The sequence below is a fragment of the Varanus komodoensis genome, unplaced genomic scaffold (assembly GCF_004798865.1).
Source record: "Varanus komodoensis strain SLA01 unplaced genomic scaffold, ASM479886v1 scaffold1, whole genome shotgun sequence".
Taxonomy (NCBI): Eukaryota; Metazoa; Chordata; class Lepidosauria; order Squamata; family Varanidae; genus Varanus; species Varanus komodoensis.
Genome location: NW_025335268.1, coordinates 22,157,900 through 22,180,232, shown reverse-complemented (window position 1 = coordinate 22,180,232; position 22,333 = coordinate 22,157,900). Strand labels below are relative to the sequence as shown.

The 22,333-nt window shown below is 42.2% G+C and overlaps 1 long non-coding RNA gene across 2 annotated transcripts in view; it reads right to left on the bottom strand.

Moving 5' to 3' along the window:
- Positions 1 to 14,579: 14,579 nt before the first annotated feature.
- Positions 14,580 to 22,333, bottom strand: part of LOC123032498 — a 39,193-nt gene continuing 31,439 nt past the window's right edge. For both annotated transcript variants that reach the window (XR_006416490.1, XR_006416491.1), the window contains one exon: positions 14,580 to 15,026. This is a non-coding gene — a long non-coding RNA (uncharacterized LOC123032498). The remainder of the gene's footprint in view (positions 15,027 to 22,333) is intronic.

The following is a 22,333-nucleotide window of genomic DNA, read 5'->3' as shown; positions in this document are numbered from 1 at the left end:
AAGTTGCAGCCATTTTCTTTGCATAATATTTGTGACTGGACAACTTGATGTATTGCTCTGCATAATTTGAATTAAGGTACAAAATGGGTCACTGAATCAATTTCCAGACCAATCCAAACCTTAACTCAAGAAGTACTTGAGACATGTATTCTCCAGACCCTATGCAAAATTGTGTTTATGGCTTTCACCTGCAGCATATCCACATAGTAAATTGCTACCAGGTGTATTTGTGAGGCTGCGTACATATTACTGCTGCTCAGAAAGAGAAGAATATTGTTTTAAATTAAAAAATGGGAGGTGGGGTTATTCTGCTGATAATGAAGTGCAACAAACTGCTAATTCCTTTGAAGATACTTAAAAATATGACCATGCGCTGTAGCAACTCATGCCAAGCGTCATATGCAGAAACAGCCGCAGGCCTCCCACACCTGCTGCTTACTAAGCCTTTCCCCGATCAGCTGTGTTGAGTGGCCCATACAAGCAAAGGCTCAGACAATCCTTTTCCTGGCTCCACCACTATTTGGAGGCTCACCAAATGTTTCCATCTTACCCATTTAAGACAGTATTTACACTGACAGCAGAGGGCCTGGTGCACATGTAAAATATATGATTTTCTTCTCCTTCCAAGTCATGCCTGGAGTTGAAGAGCAGATTTTCTTAATATACTGATTCAGGTTGTTCCTGCAAAATACTGATTGTAGTGATTCTTGAAATGGACAGACGATCAGTTCTATTGTATGTTCTTTGAAGCATGCTTATTTTATGGTTCAGTCTTTTATACTTCCACATTGCAGATAACTTTTTACAGAACTGGACACCATGCAGTGTTCTGGTATTCAGAAAGAATTCCCTTTGACCATTGTGTTAGTTTTGTTGAGTGATTGAGGGCAAATGTATGACCTGACTGACATGAGCAAAACAAAAATCAAGGACAGCTGATTTTTGTATTGTGCTAAGATTTCAAAGCATTGCTTGCTTACATTACCAGATCCTTTATGAGCATGTGATAAGCCATGTACAAAAAGCCACGCATCTTATTTCATGCCCAGAATGGATCCAGATTCATGGTTGAAGCAGTCAGATGACTGCACTTAGGAGATTTGCCAAGCTTAGTCTGGACATCAGCACTTTTCCAGAGGTTTGTGGAACTGAAACAATCCTAAAGGTCTGCTTGCACATTCAGATTGCTATCATTGATTGCCATGCAAGTAGTCACAAGTTCTCATCACCTCCCAGCCAAAGCTAATTCATACAATTAGTTAATCTGATCATTTTGATTAGCACTGGTAGCCCCAGTGGAGCAAAGCCCTAGCAATTCCTTTTTGTGCCAATGGAACTTGTTTGTTTTGCTCATCTGCAAAAGCTCCACACTAGTGGCTTGCCCTTCTTCTGCTCTCCTACATATCTGTAAAATTCTCTTGCTGGTCAATTAGAATACAGTTGATGCTTCCAGAATGAGTCAATTTCTCTTTTCTTCTTTCTCACCATGGTTAGGATAGGGATGTTGGAAAAATCTACAATGGATTCAAGTTCAGATTTGTATGAATTCAACCTCCAGATTCTGCAGCAGTCCAGCTTTTAGCAAGTTGCATGAATTCTACAGACTCATGGACCATTTTTAATTTTCTGGAATTCAATGCAAATTTAATCATGCAAAAATAATAATTCAAAAAGCTGGCCAAAGCAAGCATTCATGAGTATGCTCCTCAACTCAATCCTTGGTCTTGAAAAATGGTTCTTCAACCTGTGGCTACATCTGACTGCCCTTTTTCTGTTCTGCTCTCTTTTGCTGGCAGCAGGCCCAAGGGATACCCTTGCAACACCTTTTCCTGCAAAGCCCTCCTCCTGCTGCCCTGTTCCCCAGGATGATGCCCATGATTGATCAACAGTATTGCATCTTCTTGCTGAGGAGAATTATCCATCTCCATCTCCAACGCCTCTCCTCTCCTCTCCTCTCCTCTCCTATTCACCAGACAGTGGAAGGCCAGGCTGAGCTGCTGACTGGCCTTCGGTACCCTCTCTTCCTCAGAGCTCAAATCTGTGCCTGAAGTGGAAGCACTACCTGCCTGAGACAAGATCCCACACCTTGCATCTTTGTATCCTGTATTCAACATCAGTACCGATTTGGGATACTGTTTGCACACCACCTAGCCCACTGTCTTCCTGCCCAAGCAAACTGAGATTGACTCAGATTTGGTATTGAGAACACACAAGAGAATTGTTTTGGGAACTCTGGAGCAATTGAAAGCTTCATAGTGAAAGACATAATACGTCCAGACCTGGCACATTTCCTCCAATTAAGCACAAGAGTGAGAAGAAAAAACTGTATTTTTATTCCTGTGAATAATGTTTGATCACAGCAAAATGGCAAGTGAACTCAAACTCATGGCAAAGTCTCCTTTTATGCCACTGCTGACCAAGTAGTGATGACAGCTGCTTATTGGGTTGAAATTCCTGCCCATGAACATTAATTGGCACATTTGAATACAGGTGGTTTCTGCACTTAACTGGGTGGCTTGGGGTGACTGAGGCTTGGGGTGGTAGCTCTGGAGATGGATTCCTCTTAATCCTTGACCATGTGGAGGCTCCAGTTATACTGATAACACATGGGGACATGACCAGAAATAGAAATAATTATGGAGAACAAAAACTGGGAACGCTCAGTTGCACACTGAAAAAAATGTGAGAGATAATCTAAAAATAAAGTTGCTCACATCTTTCATGACCTGGAGTCCACAACTGAGAATCATAGAATCATAGAGCAGTAGTTGGAAGATGCTATGAAGGCCTCAGACGGCTGTCCAGTTTCTTTGTGAATGTCTCTAGTGTGGGAGAGCCCACCACCTCTCTAGGCAGCTGGTTCCACTGTCACATTGCTCTGACACTGAGGAAGCTTTTCCCAATATCTAGCCTGAATCTGGCTTGTCACAACTTGACTTGATCATTCTGTGTCCTACACTCTGGCGTCAGCAAGAAGAGTTCTTGTCCTTCTTTGTGACAGCCTTTGAGGTACTTATGGAGGTACTTATACTTATTGAGGCAGCATCATTAGTGAGTATGTCCAGAATATATTCAGCTCTGGTTTGATCAGAGGAGTTTCAGTTACTGAGGCCTGAAAGTTCAAAGTGCCTGGAAGTGTTTGGTTGCCTGCCTCCCTTTTTTAAACCACAGATTCAAAACCTCATTCATCCCAAGGCCAGAATTGCATTTCAGAGAAGCTTTTGCAAACCGCATTCTAGTGGTAAGTGGGCTGAAGACAAAGGGTGCCTGGACTAAATCCAAAAGGTGGGGGGAGGCAACCCTCCAGCATTCTAAGGCCCCTACTCCCAGTTTTCCTTTTAGTTTAATATGAGCCCTTACTTTTAGCTTAAAGCCTTAAGAGTGAAAATTCAACCTTTCAGAGTGGGGAAAAAACTGCACAAAAGAAATGATGATCAATGCTTGGAAGAAAGGGGATGAACTTAAGGGAAAACAATCTGTGGAACCCCAGCAGTCTGAATTTGGCCCTTGGTGCTGTATCCTGTCTCCAACTGTGTCCATCATGAACCAAATCAAATAAGGAGGGTTGAGTCTAGGAGAGGGTTAAAAAGAGGAAGAGGCCCAAGTGTCTTTAGAAGAGGCAACATTCAGCCCCAAACAACCAGCCCTGTCCCTGGAAGATGTGAACAATTATAGTCTGAATGCAAACATCCACTTCTTGGGCAAGGTGATGAAGTGAATGGTTCAAACCAGCACCAGACACTATTCCAATTGGACTTTTGGTTTGGTTTTGAAATAGGATTGCTTTGGTTACTCTCTGGAATGACCAATACGGTGCGGGCAGAAACCATATGATGCTCTGGACTAGATGAGGGACAGTAAACCAACACTTGATCCAGACAAAGCGGAAGCGCAGTTGGTATGTGGTTCTTATGGCTATTTGAGTGGTTATAAGGACCTATCAGCTACACCCTATCTGGACAAAGATCACCTTAGCGCAGTTAGTCCTGCTGTTAGCAACTCCTATTTAGATTGTCCTGGTTGTGTGTGTTGTTTGGCGGGCTTGCCTTTGAAAAGGTGCAGAACCTTAAGGCGGCCTAAAGCTTGCTGACTAGGAGGGTCTGTTTTGATCAGATCACGCGGTTGCTCTTTCATCCACACTGGCTGCCAGCCTGTTCCTTGGGACATTTCAGAGTGCTGGTTTTAACATACAAAACTCTGAATGGCTTTGGGCCAGTTACCTAAAAGATCCCCTCCTTCTGTATTCACCTACTTGAGTCTTATCTTCTGAGGCCCCTTATCGGATGCCTTTGCCAAGTGAAACCTCTTGGGTAGTGACTAAGGAGAACATATTTTCAATAGTGGTGTCCCAGTTGTAGAATGCCATTCCCAGACAAGCTTGATTGATTCCTCAACATGTTCTAAGAGCTTTAAAACATGATTTTAAAGATTGTTACTAATGTTAAAATTCTGTTGCAAGTATTGTTTTATTATTGGTGACCATATTTTATCTATTTTATCTGAACTATTGTGCTTTTAAAAAAATCTTCTTGGTGTTTAGCTTTTGATGTTTATGTTGATTGGGAGGAATATATGCATTTTAAGTAAGTAAATAAAATAATTATTATGACTATCAAATGTGCTAGGCACTGTACAAAATGTGAAAGTATCTACTTAAAATTACTGAATTTAAATACAACTAAGACATAACAGGTGGATGCAGCATATGACAGTAGGAGTGGAAGGGAGGAGAAGACATGTGTAACAGTAATAAGAACATAAGATTATGTAGATGTGCTGTGTGAAAAACTGACAGAGTTAATTTTTCAATTAATGATTCATGGGTGTTTTGTTAGACTAGCTGGAATAGATTCTTGATTAGAGGGCTGTCTGTCTCACTGTCAATTTTTAAAGCTATTATCTAGGATATTAACATAGAAGATTGCTCCTATATTTCATTTATGTTGTTTTGTTCACACTGGAAAGATCAAGAGCAGATATTTGGAATCCAAGAGCTTCTCTAGCAGATAAAATGTAGATAATTTTTTAATGTTTTTTAAAATCTGTAGATAGCTAGAGAAAGATATTAAATACACAAAGATTCATCACTCAAGCAGGACAGCCCCTTGTGCTAGACTCATTTTGGATGGAACAAAGGAAGTGCATTGTACCATGTCAGACCAACATCTAGGCCAATGTTGGCCACTGTGACTGGTAGTGGTAACAGTGGTACAGCTTGAGCTGAATCTGGGGGCCAAGGTCCAGGGCTCTGGAGTCCAGAGGGAGCCCAGATAACCACAGAGAGGGGAACTGGACGGGGATGAGGGAGAGCATCGGGATAGCAGAAGCAAACTCTGAGTGAATACATATCATATAGTAGTGGGACCACTAAATAAGGAGGAAGGAGATCCAGTGACTGATATGAGGGAACAGGCACAGATGCTAAACGACTATTTGGCCTCTGTGTTCTCCCCAAAGCAGGACAGGGGATATCCGCATAGGAGATTAGATGAGGCTGGGGACTTAGGGGCACAGATTAGAGTCACCCCCCTTGAAGTCGAGGGGCTCCTCAGGGCACTGGACATTACAAAGGCGCCAGGCTCTGACAGGTTACACCCAAGAGTACTTAGAGAGTTGGCAGGGGTTCTCTCACACCCACTGGCCTTCATTTTTGAGGCCTCGTGGAGAACGGGTGAAGTTCCAGAGGACTGGAGGGTGGCAAAAGTGGTCCCAATTTTCAAAAAGGATAGTAGAAGGGCCATGGGGAATTATAGACCTGTTAGCCTTACATCCATTGTAGGAAAAACAATGGAAAGGCTCATAATAGAGAGAGATCTAGCTATGCTAGATACGGAAGGGAGGCTGGTAGCCACACAACACAGCTTCCGCAAAAACAGGTCCTGCCAGACAGACCTTGTGGAATTCTATGACAAGGTTTTGAGATGGCTAGATGGAGGGGATGCAGTGGATGTGGCATACCTGGATTTCAGCAAGGCCTTTGACAAAGTGCCCCATGATATCCTGGTGGAGAAACTGAAGAGTTTTGGGATACACCAAAGCACTGTCCGGTGGATTAGGGCATGGTTAGGCATAGGACCAGGGCATAGGACCAGAAGCAGAAGGTAACCATTAGTGGGGAATCATCGGGATGGCGGCCAGTGACAAGCGGGGTCCCCCAGGTTCCCCAGGGCCGATCCTGTTTAATCTTTTCATTAATGACATGGAAGAAGGGGTGAACAGTCTGCTGATCAAATTCACAGACAACACTAAAACTGAAGCAGTGGCCACAACTGAGGAGCAGGTACTCCAGATCCAAAAGGATCTGGACAGACTATGGAAGTGGGCAGGAGACAACAGGATGGCGTTCAATGTGGATAAGTGCAAGGTCTCGCACTTGGGGCATAGGAATAGCTGTCATAACTACAGGTTAGGTGACAAGTGGCTGGAGAGCAGCACTTGTGAAAGGGACCTCGGGGTACTGGTTGACTGCAGGCTAAACATGAGTCAGCAGTGTGATGTGGTGGTCAAGAGGGTGAACACCACCCTTGGTTGCATAGCCAGAAGCGTGGCTTCTAGATCAAGAGAGGTATTACTACCACTCTATACGACTCTGGTGCGCCTGCAACTGGAGTATTGTGCTCAGTTTTGGGCCCCTCATTACAGAAAGAATATAGCCAGGTTAGACTCAGTGCAGTGTAGGGCCACAAGGTTGGTGTCCGGTTTGCAGGAGATGGGGTATGAGGCGAGATGGAGGGAACTGGGTCTCTTCAGCCTGGAGAAGAGGAGATTCAGAGGGTATATGTTGGCGACATACAGGTATGTGAGAGGATGTCACATGGAGATGGGTAGAGACCTGTTCTCCCCTGCAGAGGAAGGCAGAGCAAAGCTCAGGGAGCCAAGGTTCCATTTAGATGCCAGGAAGCACTTCCTGACAGTTAGGACCCCGAGGGTGTGGAACGGGCTTCCACGAGAGGTCGTTGAGGCCGCTTCGGTGCGGATGTTCAAAGATAGGCTGGACATGCACATGGTGGGCATGTCGTGAGCGGAGCCGGCTGGTGCCAGAGGTCAGACTAGATGGCCCAGGAGACTCCTCCTGACCCGCTGTTTCTACATTTTGTCCTCCTTCTTCCTTAACTTCCTCTAGCATTATTGTCTTCTCCAGTGAGCCTTGCCTTCAACTGATGTGCCCAAAGTATGACATCCTCAGTTTCACCATTTTTGCTTCCAAGGAAAGTTCTAGTTTCAGGTGACCCAGAATCCACCTGTTTATCTTTCTGTCAGCCAAGATATTCACAAAGCTCTCCTCCATCACCATGTTTTAAATGCATCAATTCTCTTCCTTTCAGCTTTCTGCACTGTCTAGCTTTCACACATATAATAATGTGAAATGCAATAGTATGGATGATCATGACCTTGGTTTCCAGTGAAACATCCTTACAGTTGATTATCATTTCTAGTTCTTTCATTGCTGCCCTTCCAAGTCTCAGTCTTCTTCAAACTTCTTGAATAACTGAGCCAAGGTATGCAGAATCTTTCACAATTTCAATTTCTCCATTGGTGAGAGCAGAGTTGGGTAATTCTTTATTTTCTTTGCCACAATTTTTGTTTGCTTAATGTTCATCTGCAGTCCTGCTTTTGCATTTCCTTCTTTCACTTGCACCAGGAGTCATTTCAATTCATTGCTGCTTTCTGCCAGTAAAAAGGTGTCATCTGCATATCTTAAATTATTGTTAAATTAATTGTTAATAATTAAATTAATTATTAAAATTATCCACCAATTTTCACTCCTTCTTCTTCTGATCCTTATCCAGCATTCCTTATGATACATTTTGATTGAACAGATAGGGAGATAAAATATACCCTTGTCCAAAGCCTTTGCCTAAGGGAAACCATTCTGTTTCTCCATATTCTGCCCTAGCAGTAACTTCTTGTCTATGATACAGATTATTTATCAGGAGACTCAAATGCTAAGGCATACCCATTGCAGAATTGTTCATAGCTTCTAGTGATTCACACAGTCAAGGTTTTGCTGCAGTCTGTAAAGCAGAGACTGATCTTCTGAAATTCAACAGGCAATCTATATCTGTAATATTTCAAGATAAGGATTTTTATTCATTTATACCATTCAATAGCGACAGCTCTGTGGGTGTTTCACAAAAAAATTTAACAGCTAAAAACAGTGACAATGAGATTGCAGACATTAAAATCCCATCATATGCAATGAAATGCCTGGCAGTACAGAACAGTCCTGGTGTCAAAAATATGACAAATATGCAATGTTTGCAGCAGATGAGGAGACCAAGCCACAGTCTGCCCCTGAGAAGGCCCCCTCCATTGTTCCCACCCTCTGAGTCATCCTCAGCAGAGGTACGTGGAGGAGGCCCTCATATGTTGACTGTGGTGTGTGCAGGCAGATCATTGCTGCAGGGTATTGTGGTCCCAACAAACCAGGTTAAAAGTAGCATATTGAACCGAACTCCAAAAGGTACAGCAGCCAGTGCAAGCAGGCCAGAACGGTGCTATACCTTTGGCCATTCATCATTATTTGCCTGACTGCTGCATTTTGCACACGCTGCGGTTTCTGAGCCATGCTTTAATGCAACCCCAAGCAGAGTGCATTGTAATAACCTAACTTGGAGGTTACCAGAGCATAGACTCTAGTCTCCCTGTCCAGATGGAGGCATAGCCAGGCCACCAAGAAAACTGGTAGAAAGCACTCTATGCCACTGAGGCTACATGACCCTGAAGTGACAGGGTTGCTCCGGGAAAACCCACAAGCGACGGGCCTGCACTTTCAAGGGGGAGTGTTCCTCCATCTGGAACAAGCTGAATAGCCTGCCATCTGGTTGGAAGACCCTCTCACCAACAGCCTCTTAAACTGGTCTAGACTGTTGTTACAAATCTAATGTATCAGCTGTAAAGCTTGGAATGGTGGTTGAGATAGGGTGAAGAGAAGTGTTGATGACTTCCTTCATAACTGAAGTAGTCCACATGGCTGTCTAAAGCCCCCTGCCCCATCACCCATATACCCATTAATTTCAGAATTTCAGAGTCTTAAATTGTCTAAATGCTTCACTGAGTAGCACCAACTGGGAGGATTCTATGCATGTTCCCTTCCTATTCCTGTCTGGAGGTGCCAGGGACTGGCTTTGCACCTGTTCCATACAAAGCCTTTTCTCTGCCAAAGATCTACAAACCTTCCCCAACACCTTTGACTGAGCAGCACTAGGAATGAGCAAAGAACATTGGATTCAAAATTACCACGGACTATGAAATAGCTGAAGCAGAGATGAAATTAATCTTGGGAGGTGTGGTAGATAAGTAATGAATGGATGGGAAAGTCAGATTATATCCTCCTGGATATAATCATAAGGTGGAAAGAGGTGAAATGGAATGACTTCCATTTCAATAGTTTTTCTAGAAGCGGGTGGGGAAGAGAGAGAGGGCTCCACACAGTTCTGGTGCTCTCTCCCTCTCAACACCTTAGGGAATGGGCTTGGCGTTTACTTAAAAACAGGGCATTGCTTCAATAGTAGTTTTAACTTTATGAGTTCCAACTTCCAATTCCTTCATTTGCTCTCAAAAGTCCCCCCACCTCCCTTTGTTCTTTCATTTGTACTCTTCTTGGATGATGAGTTGTCAGCTCTATTGATTCCAATAGGTTAGAAACAGTTGCAGCTTGCATTTATGCCATTTGTTCATTCACCACACAATATTATGTCTCTACAGTGACATGCTGTTTGTCTGCATGGCAATGTGGAACTTGGATAAAAACACAGGCTTAACCTCCAGCATAATTACTCCAATATTAAAAGCTGTTGAGTAGGAAGGGGACACAAAGTTTCACAAGGCTTTTGCAAATTTTTCTGTTTCTCTGCACAAATGAACGAATGCTTTACCCTTTTATTAAATACAATCCGTATGTATACTCTCTCTTCTGTCGCAGAGATATTCCCAGCACTTACACCATGGTATGAAGCGTCTGGGGGGAAATGCAATTTCTTCCTGGGAAAGAAAATGCAACTGTCAATGCTCTCTGCACGCAGAAGATGTTTGTACAAGTGTTGAGTGTACCAGCTGTATCGTGTCTGTAAAGGAAACAATGACACATGACACAAGTCCGCTCCACCCTTCCCTTCCCTAGGCCATTTCTGAATCAATATTTTAGAACTAATATGTGCTTAGTAACCAAGTAATACAGCTTTGTTTTCTGAATTCAAGCCTGTCTGTCACATTATTAGCTCATCCTTTCTTGAGGAGTGCCATATATTCTCTCGCCAGGCCCATGAGTTTGGCCCAGTTCAGGTGAGATGCTTATTTGCCCAAGTGAGCTTTCCAGTGAGCTTAATGACTGAATGGATCATCTTTCCAGCTCAAGCCCAGCTATAGTTCTCTAAGACCGCAAATTTCTGCATACCTGGGAGAAAACTCCATTGGACTTGCTGGGACTTGTTTCTGATCAGCTATGTACAGGCATGATTGACAACTGCTTTATTTGCATGTGTGCATCAACACATGCGCACGCGCGCGCGCACACACACACACACACACGGCCACTGCAGGGCCACAGCCCATCTTTGCAAAGTAACTCCTTCACTATCCTTCAGTAACCAAGCAACTAAACTATAACCGACCTGAAGGCTTCTTCCGAGCTGCTGAAAGAATGGAGAGCTCCCCCTGCCCAGCCATCTTTGTCTCAAGGGAAATAAATGGGAGAAGCGGAGAGAAACAGAGATGCAAACCTGAGCAGATCCTCACTCCAGAATGGAGCATGGGCCCAAAACTGACAGTCAGCCTTCACTGGCTTGCCACTGGTCCCATCACAACCACTGTTGCAATTGCCTCATCCTTTTCCTTATATGAGAAGAAGAGTGATGGATCAGGCTAAAGCCCTGTCTAGTCAAGTGCTCTGCTCCTGCAGTGGCCAGCCAGGTGCCCATAAGAAGGTCACAAGCAGAACATGAACACAAGAGCATCTTCTTCCTTGTGTTCCCCAGACTCGGATACAGGAACATTATATCACTATCAAGAGCAGTCATCACTGACAGCCTTACCCTCCCTGTTAGGAAATGTGGATCCTCTTAGAAAATGTACAGTATTTTGTTTCAATCATTGACTGCACTGGTGCTTCCACACTGCGCAAGACAAGGATAATTATATCTGTGCTATGAGCTGATATATGGGTCAGTCCAGGATTGGGAGCAGTCTGGTCTAGATGGGGTTGTGGTGCTGATCAGATTGTGGCTTTGGAGTACTCCCAGGTTCAGCATTGTTCCTGGATGTTCAAATATTTGCTGTGGACATGAGTTTAGGCTGGTGAATCAGTTGCACCTCTTCTTGGAAAAGGGGAATCCAACCAAAATATTGTATGTCTTGATCTCCTCCTGACTGGATTACTGCAGTATTTGTCTTTGAAAAGTATTTCATTCAGCAATTAATGCTGAATGAAGCAGCTATTTTGTTCTCTTGTGTTTTTGAGGCCACATTGCACCATTTTTAAATCAACCACATAGGCTCCTGCCATTTTCCAGACTTAAATCAATCTTGCCTGTTAGGCCCAGGAGATAGAACCAAACTGTAGGTTTGGATCATCTTTGGAGGCGTTGTTTTATGCCTTGCCAGGAAAAGAGGTTCTGTTGGCATCAACTTTTGGCACCAGAGAAAGCAAAACATGGCTTTTTCTGTGGTGGTACCATTATTATAGAATTGCCACTCAAAGGAGGTGAGATTGAGGGTGTTTGTCTCAATCTTGGAGTCCACCAAGCTCTTTTTTCCACTTGGGTTTTAAAAACATTATTAATAGTAAAAATAAAGGGATAAGTAGCGTGCTGCAAAGTGAAATGCTGGCTTCCACTGCCATCTTTATTTCCAAGAATGCCTCTGGACGGCACCTAGTTTCCAGAACATTCTTAGAAAATAAAAATGTGGGTCACTTCAGCCTACTGTGGCCCCAAAAATAAGAAAGGTAAGCTGGGGGAGAATAGGGAGTATTCTGGAGCACCAGGGGTTGTTAGCATGGGAAGATGTTTTGGTTATCCTTGGCCATGTTAGCTGCATGTGACTTTGCTGGTTTGTGTGTATGCTTGTTCTGGCCTGGTTGCATTTTGCTGGTGGCAAATTTGTTTGTGTTCTCTGAGCACCACCATTTGCCTTTTATGAAATAGATACTGAGTTTAGAGACCACTCTGGCCTTGTTTGCAGTTTCTTGGCCATGTTACTACTCTCTAAGTCTTGTCAGTTTTCTTTCTGTTTAAATGGGTGTCAGAGTAGAAAAGCAAGAGTTCAAAAGGTTGTTTTCCCCTGCTTTGGAGCTCAGAACCTACTATCTCTCTTAGGTTACTTTTCCTTTAGTCTCATGTGTTGGCCATGGTGTGTTGTTACTATCTCTATCATGCAAATGGGCCAGTCCCCTCCATGGCAGCCATTGTATAGATCACATGCATGGCTCTTTCAAAATTCCAAATGTTCCCAGTATGCCAAAATTGTTAGGAATCCCCAGTCTAAGTAACCAAGCATAGGTGATAAAAAGAAGTGTGTAAGTATTGATACTCTACATAAAGCCTTCCTATACCTCCAAAATAGAGGACAATCCCACCAAATGAGAGTTCATATTTCTTTTTAACAATTTTTATGGTCAATGGATTATTTTATGCTATACAACCAATGGTATAATATTTTTGCCCAGTATTGCTTCTCACCTTTCTCCCAACTGTGAGCTACCTAGGCAGAGATCGGTTTATAATCATTATAAACCTGATACCTTTTAGGCTATACATGAATAAATAACCCTTAGATTAAAAAATAAAATCCCTAACTTGGGTGAGATTAACTTCTACTTTGCCCTGATAACCAATTTATAAATCAGGGATAGTGTTTCTCTACCTCCCAAAGACTGTGTTAAAATTGATAAATGATTCAGAAGTGCCCAGGTACTGTACAGTTGGGATCCCACTGCCATCTGTCTGATGGTCTACAGCTTACCTAGATCAGCTGCTGCCATAAAACAGTAACTGTGATGAATCTGGGCTGTATATATGACTTACCCCAGTTCTGATAGTCATGAGCTCCTTCTTGGTCAGGCTGGCATGGCTTTTGAAGATATATTTGCAAATACATCTTTGCGTTTACATCTTTACACTAATAGTACATTAAGGTGCTTATCAAATCATTGGATCTGCCCAGTGAACAATGTGAAAGAATTCTCTGAACAAGGAGATTTTTTTTAAAGTCTCACAGACTGCACTATATGACTTTGCAGGACATGATTCTACAAAGCTTTGGACTTTTGGCCAGTTCCAGTAAAACCTAAGGTTGTTGACTTCAGTGATAGTGCATGTTTAGCCCTTTATTAACCCATTAACAAGAATGGTTGTCTGTCCTTCTTGGTAGTTGCAAGCCAAGCTCTAAATCTGAATTCAACCAGTTTGTAGGCAATGTAAAAAGTCACATTTCCTCTTCATCTCTTTTCTCTTTAACACTTATCAATATTACTCCAGTTTAATTAACCTAGAATAACCAGCCAATCACTTTCACCAGCATGGATTATAATATTCACTTTACTCATAACCATGCACTGAAGCGTATAAAATAACTGCCCTTTAAGCACTTAAGCTGGGAGTGGCTTCCACACAGTGCTTAATCCTGGTATGGGCAGGCTAAGCATTTTATGGCTGGAATGCTAAGCATACCTGCATGAGAGTATGTCCCACTCATTAAATGGGACTTTCTCTTGAGTAAATATTCATCCAGTTGGGATCTTGTGTATTCACAAGGGGGTTCCTGCTTCCTCACATGACTGTAATTCCCATTATTCCAAGGGTTAAATTAGTTTTAAACCAATTTGTAATTGCAGACATAGTGGAGTCATATCTAAAGGCAATTTACTACAGCCAAGTGGGACTCTACCAGGTCAAGGGATATTAAAAAGTATACAGATTGTAATAGGAAGACAGATGGCAGCTAACTTGGTTAAGACTAGTTCACCCTGGGGAAAATAGCTATAAAAACTGGATGTGAAGAAGTCTGAAGTAGAATACTGGAAGACCATATTTGTAGTTTCTGGGGGAAATCTTTTCCACTTAACTCCCCATGCAGCAATTTGAGTTTACTGGGAACCAGACTTTACACTGCCTTATACATTTCTGTTATTTGAATTGGGAGGGACTAAAGAGGCTATGGGTTCACACACTTGTGAAGCTGGATGGGAGCAGGCCAGGTGAGTGAGGTAGTAACTAGCTGTCTTTCATTCAAGGCACATTTAGGATTATCTTGTTCCTTGGTTTAAGGGAGCTGCCTCTGGCAAACTTTGAAGCTGCCTGCCCTATACAATGGGTGTGCAAGCAGAGCAACAACAATTCAGCAGCACAACGCACAAGGAAGGACTTCAGTGAAGACTGTCAGTTAAATCCATGCATTCACCTCAGAATAGTTCCACAGCTACTTAAGCAGTTCAGTACCCTGATGCTCATGAAATGTTTTTCATAATCATTAATGCAATTTTCAGGCTGCAGTCCATAATGTTATTTCCACTTTTTCCCTCTGAGCTATAGAGTCTTCAGGAAGGGAAACACATTGTCACTGAGACAGAACTTCCAGTCATCACGTATGGTTTAATGTGATCAAAATAATGTTGACAGACTACACAGTAACAAAGTTGTGTTTACAGATAGATGGATGGCTAAATAGATGTTAAGCAGTTGTAGTTGTGATTTAGTAATGATTCTATCTTCTAAAAAAATGTGAAATAGAATCTACCAGCTAAAACTAATGAGCACAAAACTACATTGATTTGGCCCAGGGTGGACAAATAGAACATCTGGCATATTTGGCACCAATGACACAGCTGGCATTGTTGGAACCATTTCTGCAGAAGGTACAGATGCAGAAATGGGAGAATTGGTACAAACAGTGCAGATGGAGCAGTTGGAACAGATGACAGTGGGCAGAGCTGGCGATGCTGGCACAGGTGTCATAACCTCAACAGCTGGCACAAGTTGTGACAATCCTGGGATTTCTTAGTGCAAGGCACATGTTCATTTTGGCTTTGGCTGCAGAGAGATAAGAGCATTTTATAATTAGTAAATGTGCCATTTAAAAAGGAACTTTTCCCCCCCCACTATCCTTAAGGACATCTACCTCCAACTGTTAAAGCTTGGAATGCAGAGCATTTTTGTAAATTATAATTTCCCTGAGAAAGCCGCAATTGATAAATACAGATTTAATAGAAGGCAATTAGACATTTTTTAAATTCTCATATAGATAATAATCATGAATAGGATTTCTTCATAAGAGATTTGTTGAAAAACATGTTCAGATCTGTATCCCGATTGTAGAGATTAAAGCAAGCTTTGTCTTAAAGCCAAAGCTTGTTTACCGTCAAATTGGTGGGTTTTATTCTCCTATATTCTCCTAAAGTGCAATGTTTCACAATGAAATGGAGGCTGATAAACACAAATGTGAATAAAGCAGTACCAAATTACGTCTGCCAAAAATGTTACCTGCTCACTTAAAAAAGGAACTGTGTGCAAAGCTTCAAAATGAAAGGCACATTTGTTCCTTGTTATGGAAAACCTGATAATCCAGAATCTCTCCCTCCCTCCCTGTGTGTGTGTGTGTGTGTGAAAGAGGGAGAGAGAGGGAGGGAGGGAGAGAGAGAGAGAGAGATGAAAAAGCCTGTTTCCCATATTTTAAAGGAGCTGAAATTTTTAAGCCAGTCTGGTTGGAAATTTTAGGCCACTCTGAGATTATGATCCATCCATCCATCCATCCATCCATCCATCCATCCATCCATCCATCCATCATAAGGTTCTCAAATTTCCATCAACTAGCCATCTTCAGAATCCTTGGTTTGGAACCAGAATAAGTTGGACATGCATTAGGACTTAAATTAGTCATGACTGGCTCGCAACGAACTTAGTCTTTATCCAACCCTTTGTGTAGGAGAGGTGGGAGCTAATCACACTGTCCTATTGCCCCCACATCAGATGCATGGAAGCCTCCAGACTCTGAGGCTTTGGAGAACCCAGTGGCAGGAGTGAGGGAATGGTGGTGGCAATCTTGGCCACTGCCATACCTCCACCCTGCGTTTTCTCTAAACAGCTGTTTTTTGGTGAGCAGCCAGCATGGTTCTTTCTAGGCAGGTGTGATGCGGCAAGTTGGACACTCAGCCATTGGAGTCCCAACTTTGAGATGATAGACAATGTTGGGAGGCCACAGGATTGTGCCCTACATAGGCTGGACCCAATTTAAACTATGTGGGAGAGTCAATTAGTGCCCAGTCCTATGAACTATACCCTTGCCACACAAGTCCCTGAACTCAATTGCTCCCAGATTCCTGTGCCCTGCTGAGCAGCTGGCAGAGTGGCAGGAATGGCAGAGGCAGCCTCTGCCTCCCTATCATGGTCTCTGGAGGAAGCATTAAAGGGGAAGGCTGGGGCTGGAGGAGGCTTGGGATATTTTGTATTCTGGTCCTTCAAGTCTCCTTCCCCCCCCCCCCACCGACCATGACTCTTTCCTCCTCCTCAGTTGCCTTTCTGCACTCAGAAAAGCAGCTGGCACAGTACTTTGCACACCAGTTGTATGTGGGGACAGGTCTGGGGTCTAAGCTCTGAATCCCCCTCCTGAGCCCGTACTAGGGACCATATGATAGCTCTCCTAATGAGCAATTAAATAAGGAGCTTGCACAAGAGTCTGGACCACACTTTCTTGGAAAGATCCATCTCATAAGTGATCCTGTTCACCCAATCACAAACAACTTTAGTATCAAGAGAAAAGGTCAAGTCCTTCATGTTAGAAGTAGGATGGGTACCCTTCCCACAATTCTGTCTCCCAGGTAAGCTATGGTTTGCTGTGCCCATGACCCTCCTGGAACCCTCACAAAACTATTATCATATCACTAGCTAGAGTCTAATCCAGTCTATACTAGTCAAAAGTCCTACCTTTTGGTTTTGAATGTCCATACTTATGTTAGACTATGGTCTATATTAGACTATGTTGTTCCTATGTGCTGTCAAGTCATCTCAGACTTACAGTGACCCTATGAATGAATAGCCTCCAAAATAGCATGTCTTTGACACCCTGTTCATCTCTTGTAAATGTGTTCCCTTTCTTTGTCTGCCTTTGTCTTTCCCTAGCATTACTGCCTTCTTCAGTGAGTCTTGCCTTCTCATGATGTGCCTAAAGTACAACCGTCCCTTTTTCATCATTTTTGTTTCTGGCTTGATTTGATCTAGGACACTCTTGGGCCACAAACTTAAAGAAACAGGGCTCATGTCTTCTGTTCAATAGCATATGAAAGCAGAGAAATATGTACATTTTGTTTACAAATCATCCCAGAAGTGTTAATGTTGGTATTTGGGGCAGTGCCCAATGCCAGTACTCTTTAACTATGCTGTATTTACTCATGCAAATGCTTGAGTCTATATTTGTTTGGCAGCTCTATTCTATAGGTAACTGTCATTCCCCTATTATAGACTGCTTCCCCAGTAAGGAGGGGTAGCCATGTTTATAGTTCCAGTGTCCCAGGCTATTGACTTCTCAGCAGTAGAACAGGGTAGGTAAAACTGCAGCAGTGCTAGTTCAGAGCAGAGGAACTCCAAAACCCAATTTGAGCTGCAGTATTTTGCTGGAATCTGAGAAGATCAAAGGAAAGTTGGAGGTGGAGCTTCCTATCTAACAGACTCTTGCGTGTAGGCATTGCTGTCATCTGGTGAAAAATAATTTGCTATAAAAAATAGTTGGGAAATCCATATTGCATAGAAATAAAGGGCAGAGCCACATCTAGTATTTGTAAGGAGTGCACAAGCTGTCTCAAAATGACTCTGTCAGAAACAGTCACTCCTGTAGAATACAGAATTCCTCCAGAACTACTATGCAAGACAGAAATGGGTGATGGGATTAACAATCCTTCCTTTTTATGCAGTTATTTCTGCACTCCACTTTTCATTCACACACTCTGTATTGAATCTGAATTTAAGCCGGATCAACTGCACTGGAGAAAGTAGACTTCTCCACTCTGTTCATCCTACAGCAAGCTCTCCAGTCCCCTGACACAGAACCAAGAAACTTTCCTGAATGGAGTTAGCTGTGGTGTTGGGAGGGGGATCTCCCAAATCTAGAAAGAACCCTTGCTCTTGTGGAAGTCAGATCCTGAGTATAACCTTTTGATTATGGAATGGCATTGCAACTGACTCAATATACACCAGTTGAGTTTCTTTCTTTCTCTCGACTTTCTTTTGACTTTCTTTCCCTTGTTTAATGTTTTTATCTATACACTGATGTCCTTTATGGGTATACCTTATAAACTCTCATCAGTGTTCTTTAATCCAATTGTTCAGATATTTCCTGACTTTGCAGCTTGCAATGGTTCCCCAAGAACTGCATGTTGTATGGGCATGAGCACAAGAAAGCTCTCTAAGGACTTCTTCGAACATGACATTTCTCGCCACAGAGAAATCCGAATAGGAAAAATATGTGCAAAACATGCATGAAGAATAGGCAAGTGTCAATTTTGCCCTGAGTACACTTGTTCAGAAGCCAGCTGGGACATTTATTTTTGTTTTTGAAAACTTTCCAAAATTTCAATCTGTACCTTCAAAAGGTTGTCTGAGAATAATACTGAAAACATATCCATAAGAGGTAAAATGCATGTATGGAGAGTACAAAGACAAACAGGCCTTTTAAAAGATACCCCTGCGAATTAGGAGAATGTAATATTTAACAAAGTTTTTCTATGTTTGAGAAGTGTAATTAGGTAGGAAATGGGAAAATGATATCGTAATGTGGGATACCAAATTGTACAGTAACTTGTTTCACTCAACAACAGAGGCCAGACTAGCAAATGAACATTTTAGGATTTATTATTATCAGACTGAATGTTTATAGAGAAACATAATAGTCTAAACCTTCTGAGATCCTTCTCAATAATAATATAGTTGTTATCACTAATTTTGTGGTTGGTACATTCCCACAAGAGGCATTTCTGTAGAGTAAGGATGCTGCTAAACAGATGATCATTGGTCGTCTGCTATAAGTCACAAACAGGGTTCTAAATCTCCTTCCCACAGCTGCAGGGGATACTGTGCAAGATATGCACGTTGTTTTTCTTGTTACATGCCGTCCTGTTATCTCTGACTTAGGGTAACTATGAATGAATGTCCTCCAAAATGCCCTGTCCTTGATAGCTCTGCTCAGCTCTTGTAAACTCAAGGCTGTAGCTTCCTTAATGGAATTGCTTGGTCTCATAGTTGTTCTTCTTTTGATCTAGGACTTGCTCTTACCAGAAAACTTAAAGCAACAGGGATCGTGTCTTCTGTTTACTAGCATCTGAAGGGGCTCTCTCACCCATACATAATGATCAGGAGTACTGATGTATCTTCTGCCAATTTTCACTCCTTTCTCCTGTGATCCTAATCCAGCTTTCCTTATGGTAAGTTCTGTGCACGGATGGAACAGATAGGGACATAAAGTACACCCTTGTCTGACAAATATTCCTATGGGAAACCATTTTGTTTCTCTGTCATCTGTCCTTACAGTTGCATATCAGGACTATCAATTGCTGCAGCACATATATTTCTTTCAGGACTATCCATAGCTTCTCATAATCCACACAGTCAAAAGCATTGCTGTAATGTGTAAAGCAAAGGCTTCTTCTTCTTCTGAAATTCCTTGGTGCAGTCCAGTAGCTAGTATATATTTGTGATAAGCAAGCACCTTTGCTGAATGAGTATAAGTCCTTTCCTTTGATGGTGTTTTGCTATTGTATGTGTGCATTTGGAAACATGCTTACTACTTCTAAAAACCTCATTAAAAACAAATAGGTGATTAAAATGGCACATATCACAAGGTTAGATTGAATGTGTTCTGAGCTATGATAGATCTACCTATCCCATAGGACGTATGTTGCCTAACTACAGATGTGACTGGAAAATTACACAAGATGTATCTGTTTGGTTAAACCTTCCTATAATACAACACATACTTCCAGCATTATGAAACATGGTCAGTTTTGCTTTTGTGGTACAGAAGAATTTTAATAATATTCAAAGTACCACATGGGTTTGGATAGTGGCATGATATCCTCCAGTACTGTGGATGCAGGCACGATGACCTGAAATCTGGACAAGATGACCTGGAAATATATTCTGGCCATATAATTATGGGATACAGAAATCTTTCATCTACTGCAATAAGAAATGTTCCGTTTACTTTCAGACCTGAGTTTCATTGTACAGCTGTTCTTCAAAGAATGAGAAAAATCTTTTGAGTCATCAAGAAACTCCATGAAATGCCTAATCTTTCAAATTAAGTTTATGAATTTCTTCAGTCATAATCCTATGCATGTTTAAACAGAGAAAACCCTCTTGATATCCTTTCAGCCACCTAGAGGGATGCTGGAAATTGTAGGATTTTTTCTGTCTAAATATATACAGGATTGTGCCATTAAAAAAGTGAGTGTATGTTTCTCCCGGGCTTCAGTGGGATAGCAGATCTCACATGGGTACACTTCCTTCCCACTCCCACTCCAGATCAATGGAAGATGTTCAGTATTTCACAAGATCAAGGACAGAAGCTAAAGTCTAAAGAGAATTCTTGATGCCATTCTGACAAACAGCTGTCTCAGCTAGTGATCACCAGGCAAGGGGCAGAACACCAGCAGCTGGCTCAGGAATATCCTCCTAATCCCAGCCACCAACTGGTCAGTGGGCTTCTGCTTCTCCACCAGTCTTTCAAGAAGAGATAAAAATGAGCTACATTCTTCTGTAAAGCCAAACTTACTGGTGGTGAAACACAATGAAAAATAGTCAAGGATCTTATGGTCAAAATAGTTCAATAACCTGCACAAACATGTTTGTACTTCAGCAAATCAACCAACTCCTGAAAGATATTCTAATTTAAGTATGATCATTTAGGAGCTGTGCAAATGTAAATTTGCCCCTGTCCCTGTTGTCTGTCTGTCTGTCTTCTGTCTCTCCCCCCCACCCCCACCCCCCAGCCCACATACTCAAAAGGGTACTGGGGGACTCCTATGTAACAGCAGCTGCTGGATAATTCAGGATGTAGAACGTCATGCCTTTCATTCAAACAAACCAGCTGAACCCTTCTTTTGAAATGATGTTTCATTGTATGAAAGTTTTGTGCTATAACTTGGTTCAAAGGTTGGATTATTGCTTGATGTTTTTTAATTTTGTTCAGTGTGAATATTTTATTCTTTCTCTATCCCCCCCCCCCCCCCCCCCGCATTTTTGGTACACTTGGAAAACTATCTTGAAAAAACTTTCCAGCCAAAATCTTGGTGAGGCAGTATAAGTGCACATACCCCATCTACCTTGGACAGTAAATGTATCCTATTTCCCATTTAGTCTGCTGAGCAATTTTGTTCTGATTCAACCATGTCAGTCTCTTTCTTAGGCAAGCAGATCCTGCCTCAGTGGGGGAAATGGGGATAAATGAACAGTGTCAAGTGGGTTTAAGGAAAGGTGGATCAGATAGAAATATAAATTGGCATTGGTATCTTGGCTCTGCTTTCCCAGTTACATATTCTTATTGCAACAATGTATCACAGAGGTTGAGTACAGCTTAATTTCCGATCATCCTTGATTCTCCTCATGCTTCCGTTGCCACAACTTGGCAATACACATAATTCCTTCTCATACCGCCAGTTGTATCTATGGTAACAGCCAGGAATCAAGTCTTATTAAAATATCCTATAATACTGTAGCATGGTACTGTGGGCTACTGCTATACAAATATTACTATAATAGGTTGTTTTTTGTTTTTGTGTTTTTGTTTTTTGCTAAAAAGTGGACAAGTAGGTAAAAACCTGTGGTTTTGGTCAGTGGCTGACAATGTGGAGTGATACGAAATGATCATTGACCTGAAGAATGTGAAGCAACTTCTTCACTTTAGGAAATTGGGTAAAGAATGAAAAGAAAAGGGTATGGAGGCACAATATTGGAGGACGGGAAGATTTTTAAATGCTCCTGTGGTCAGATATACTCAGGGCCACAGGAACAGTGGGGATTTTTTAAATTCTTCATCTGAGTTTTTGTGTTGTACTCTGCACCTGAAGATGTTTTATACGTATCTAAACATAAATGCAAACAGTGCATCTTTCAAACACATGCTATGATCGGTTGCAGGTCTTGATGTATACTCAGTTGCAAGTGCATGCTGGTGCTGCAAAGGGCCGGCCCTCCCATTAGATAAAGTAAAGCACTTGCTCAGGCAGCAGGTTTCATACAGGACCAAACTGAGGTCCCATACCCATAAACATAACCCGAACACTAACCATAACCCTAGCCATAATAATAATAGCCACATTTCTACCACTTCTATCCACTCCCGCCCCCCAGGG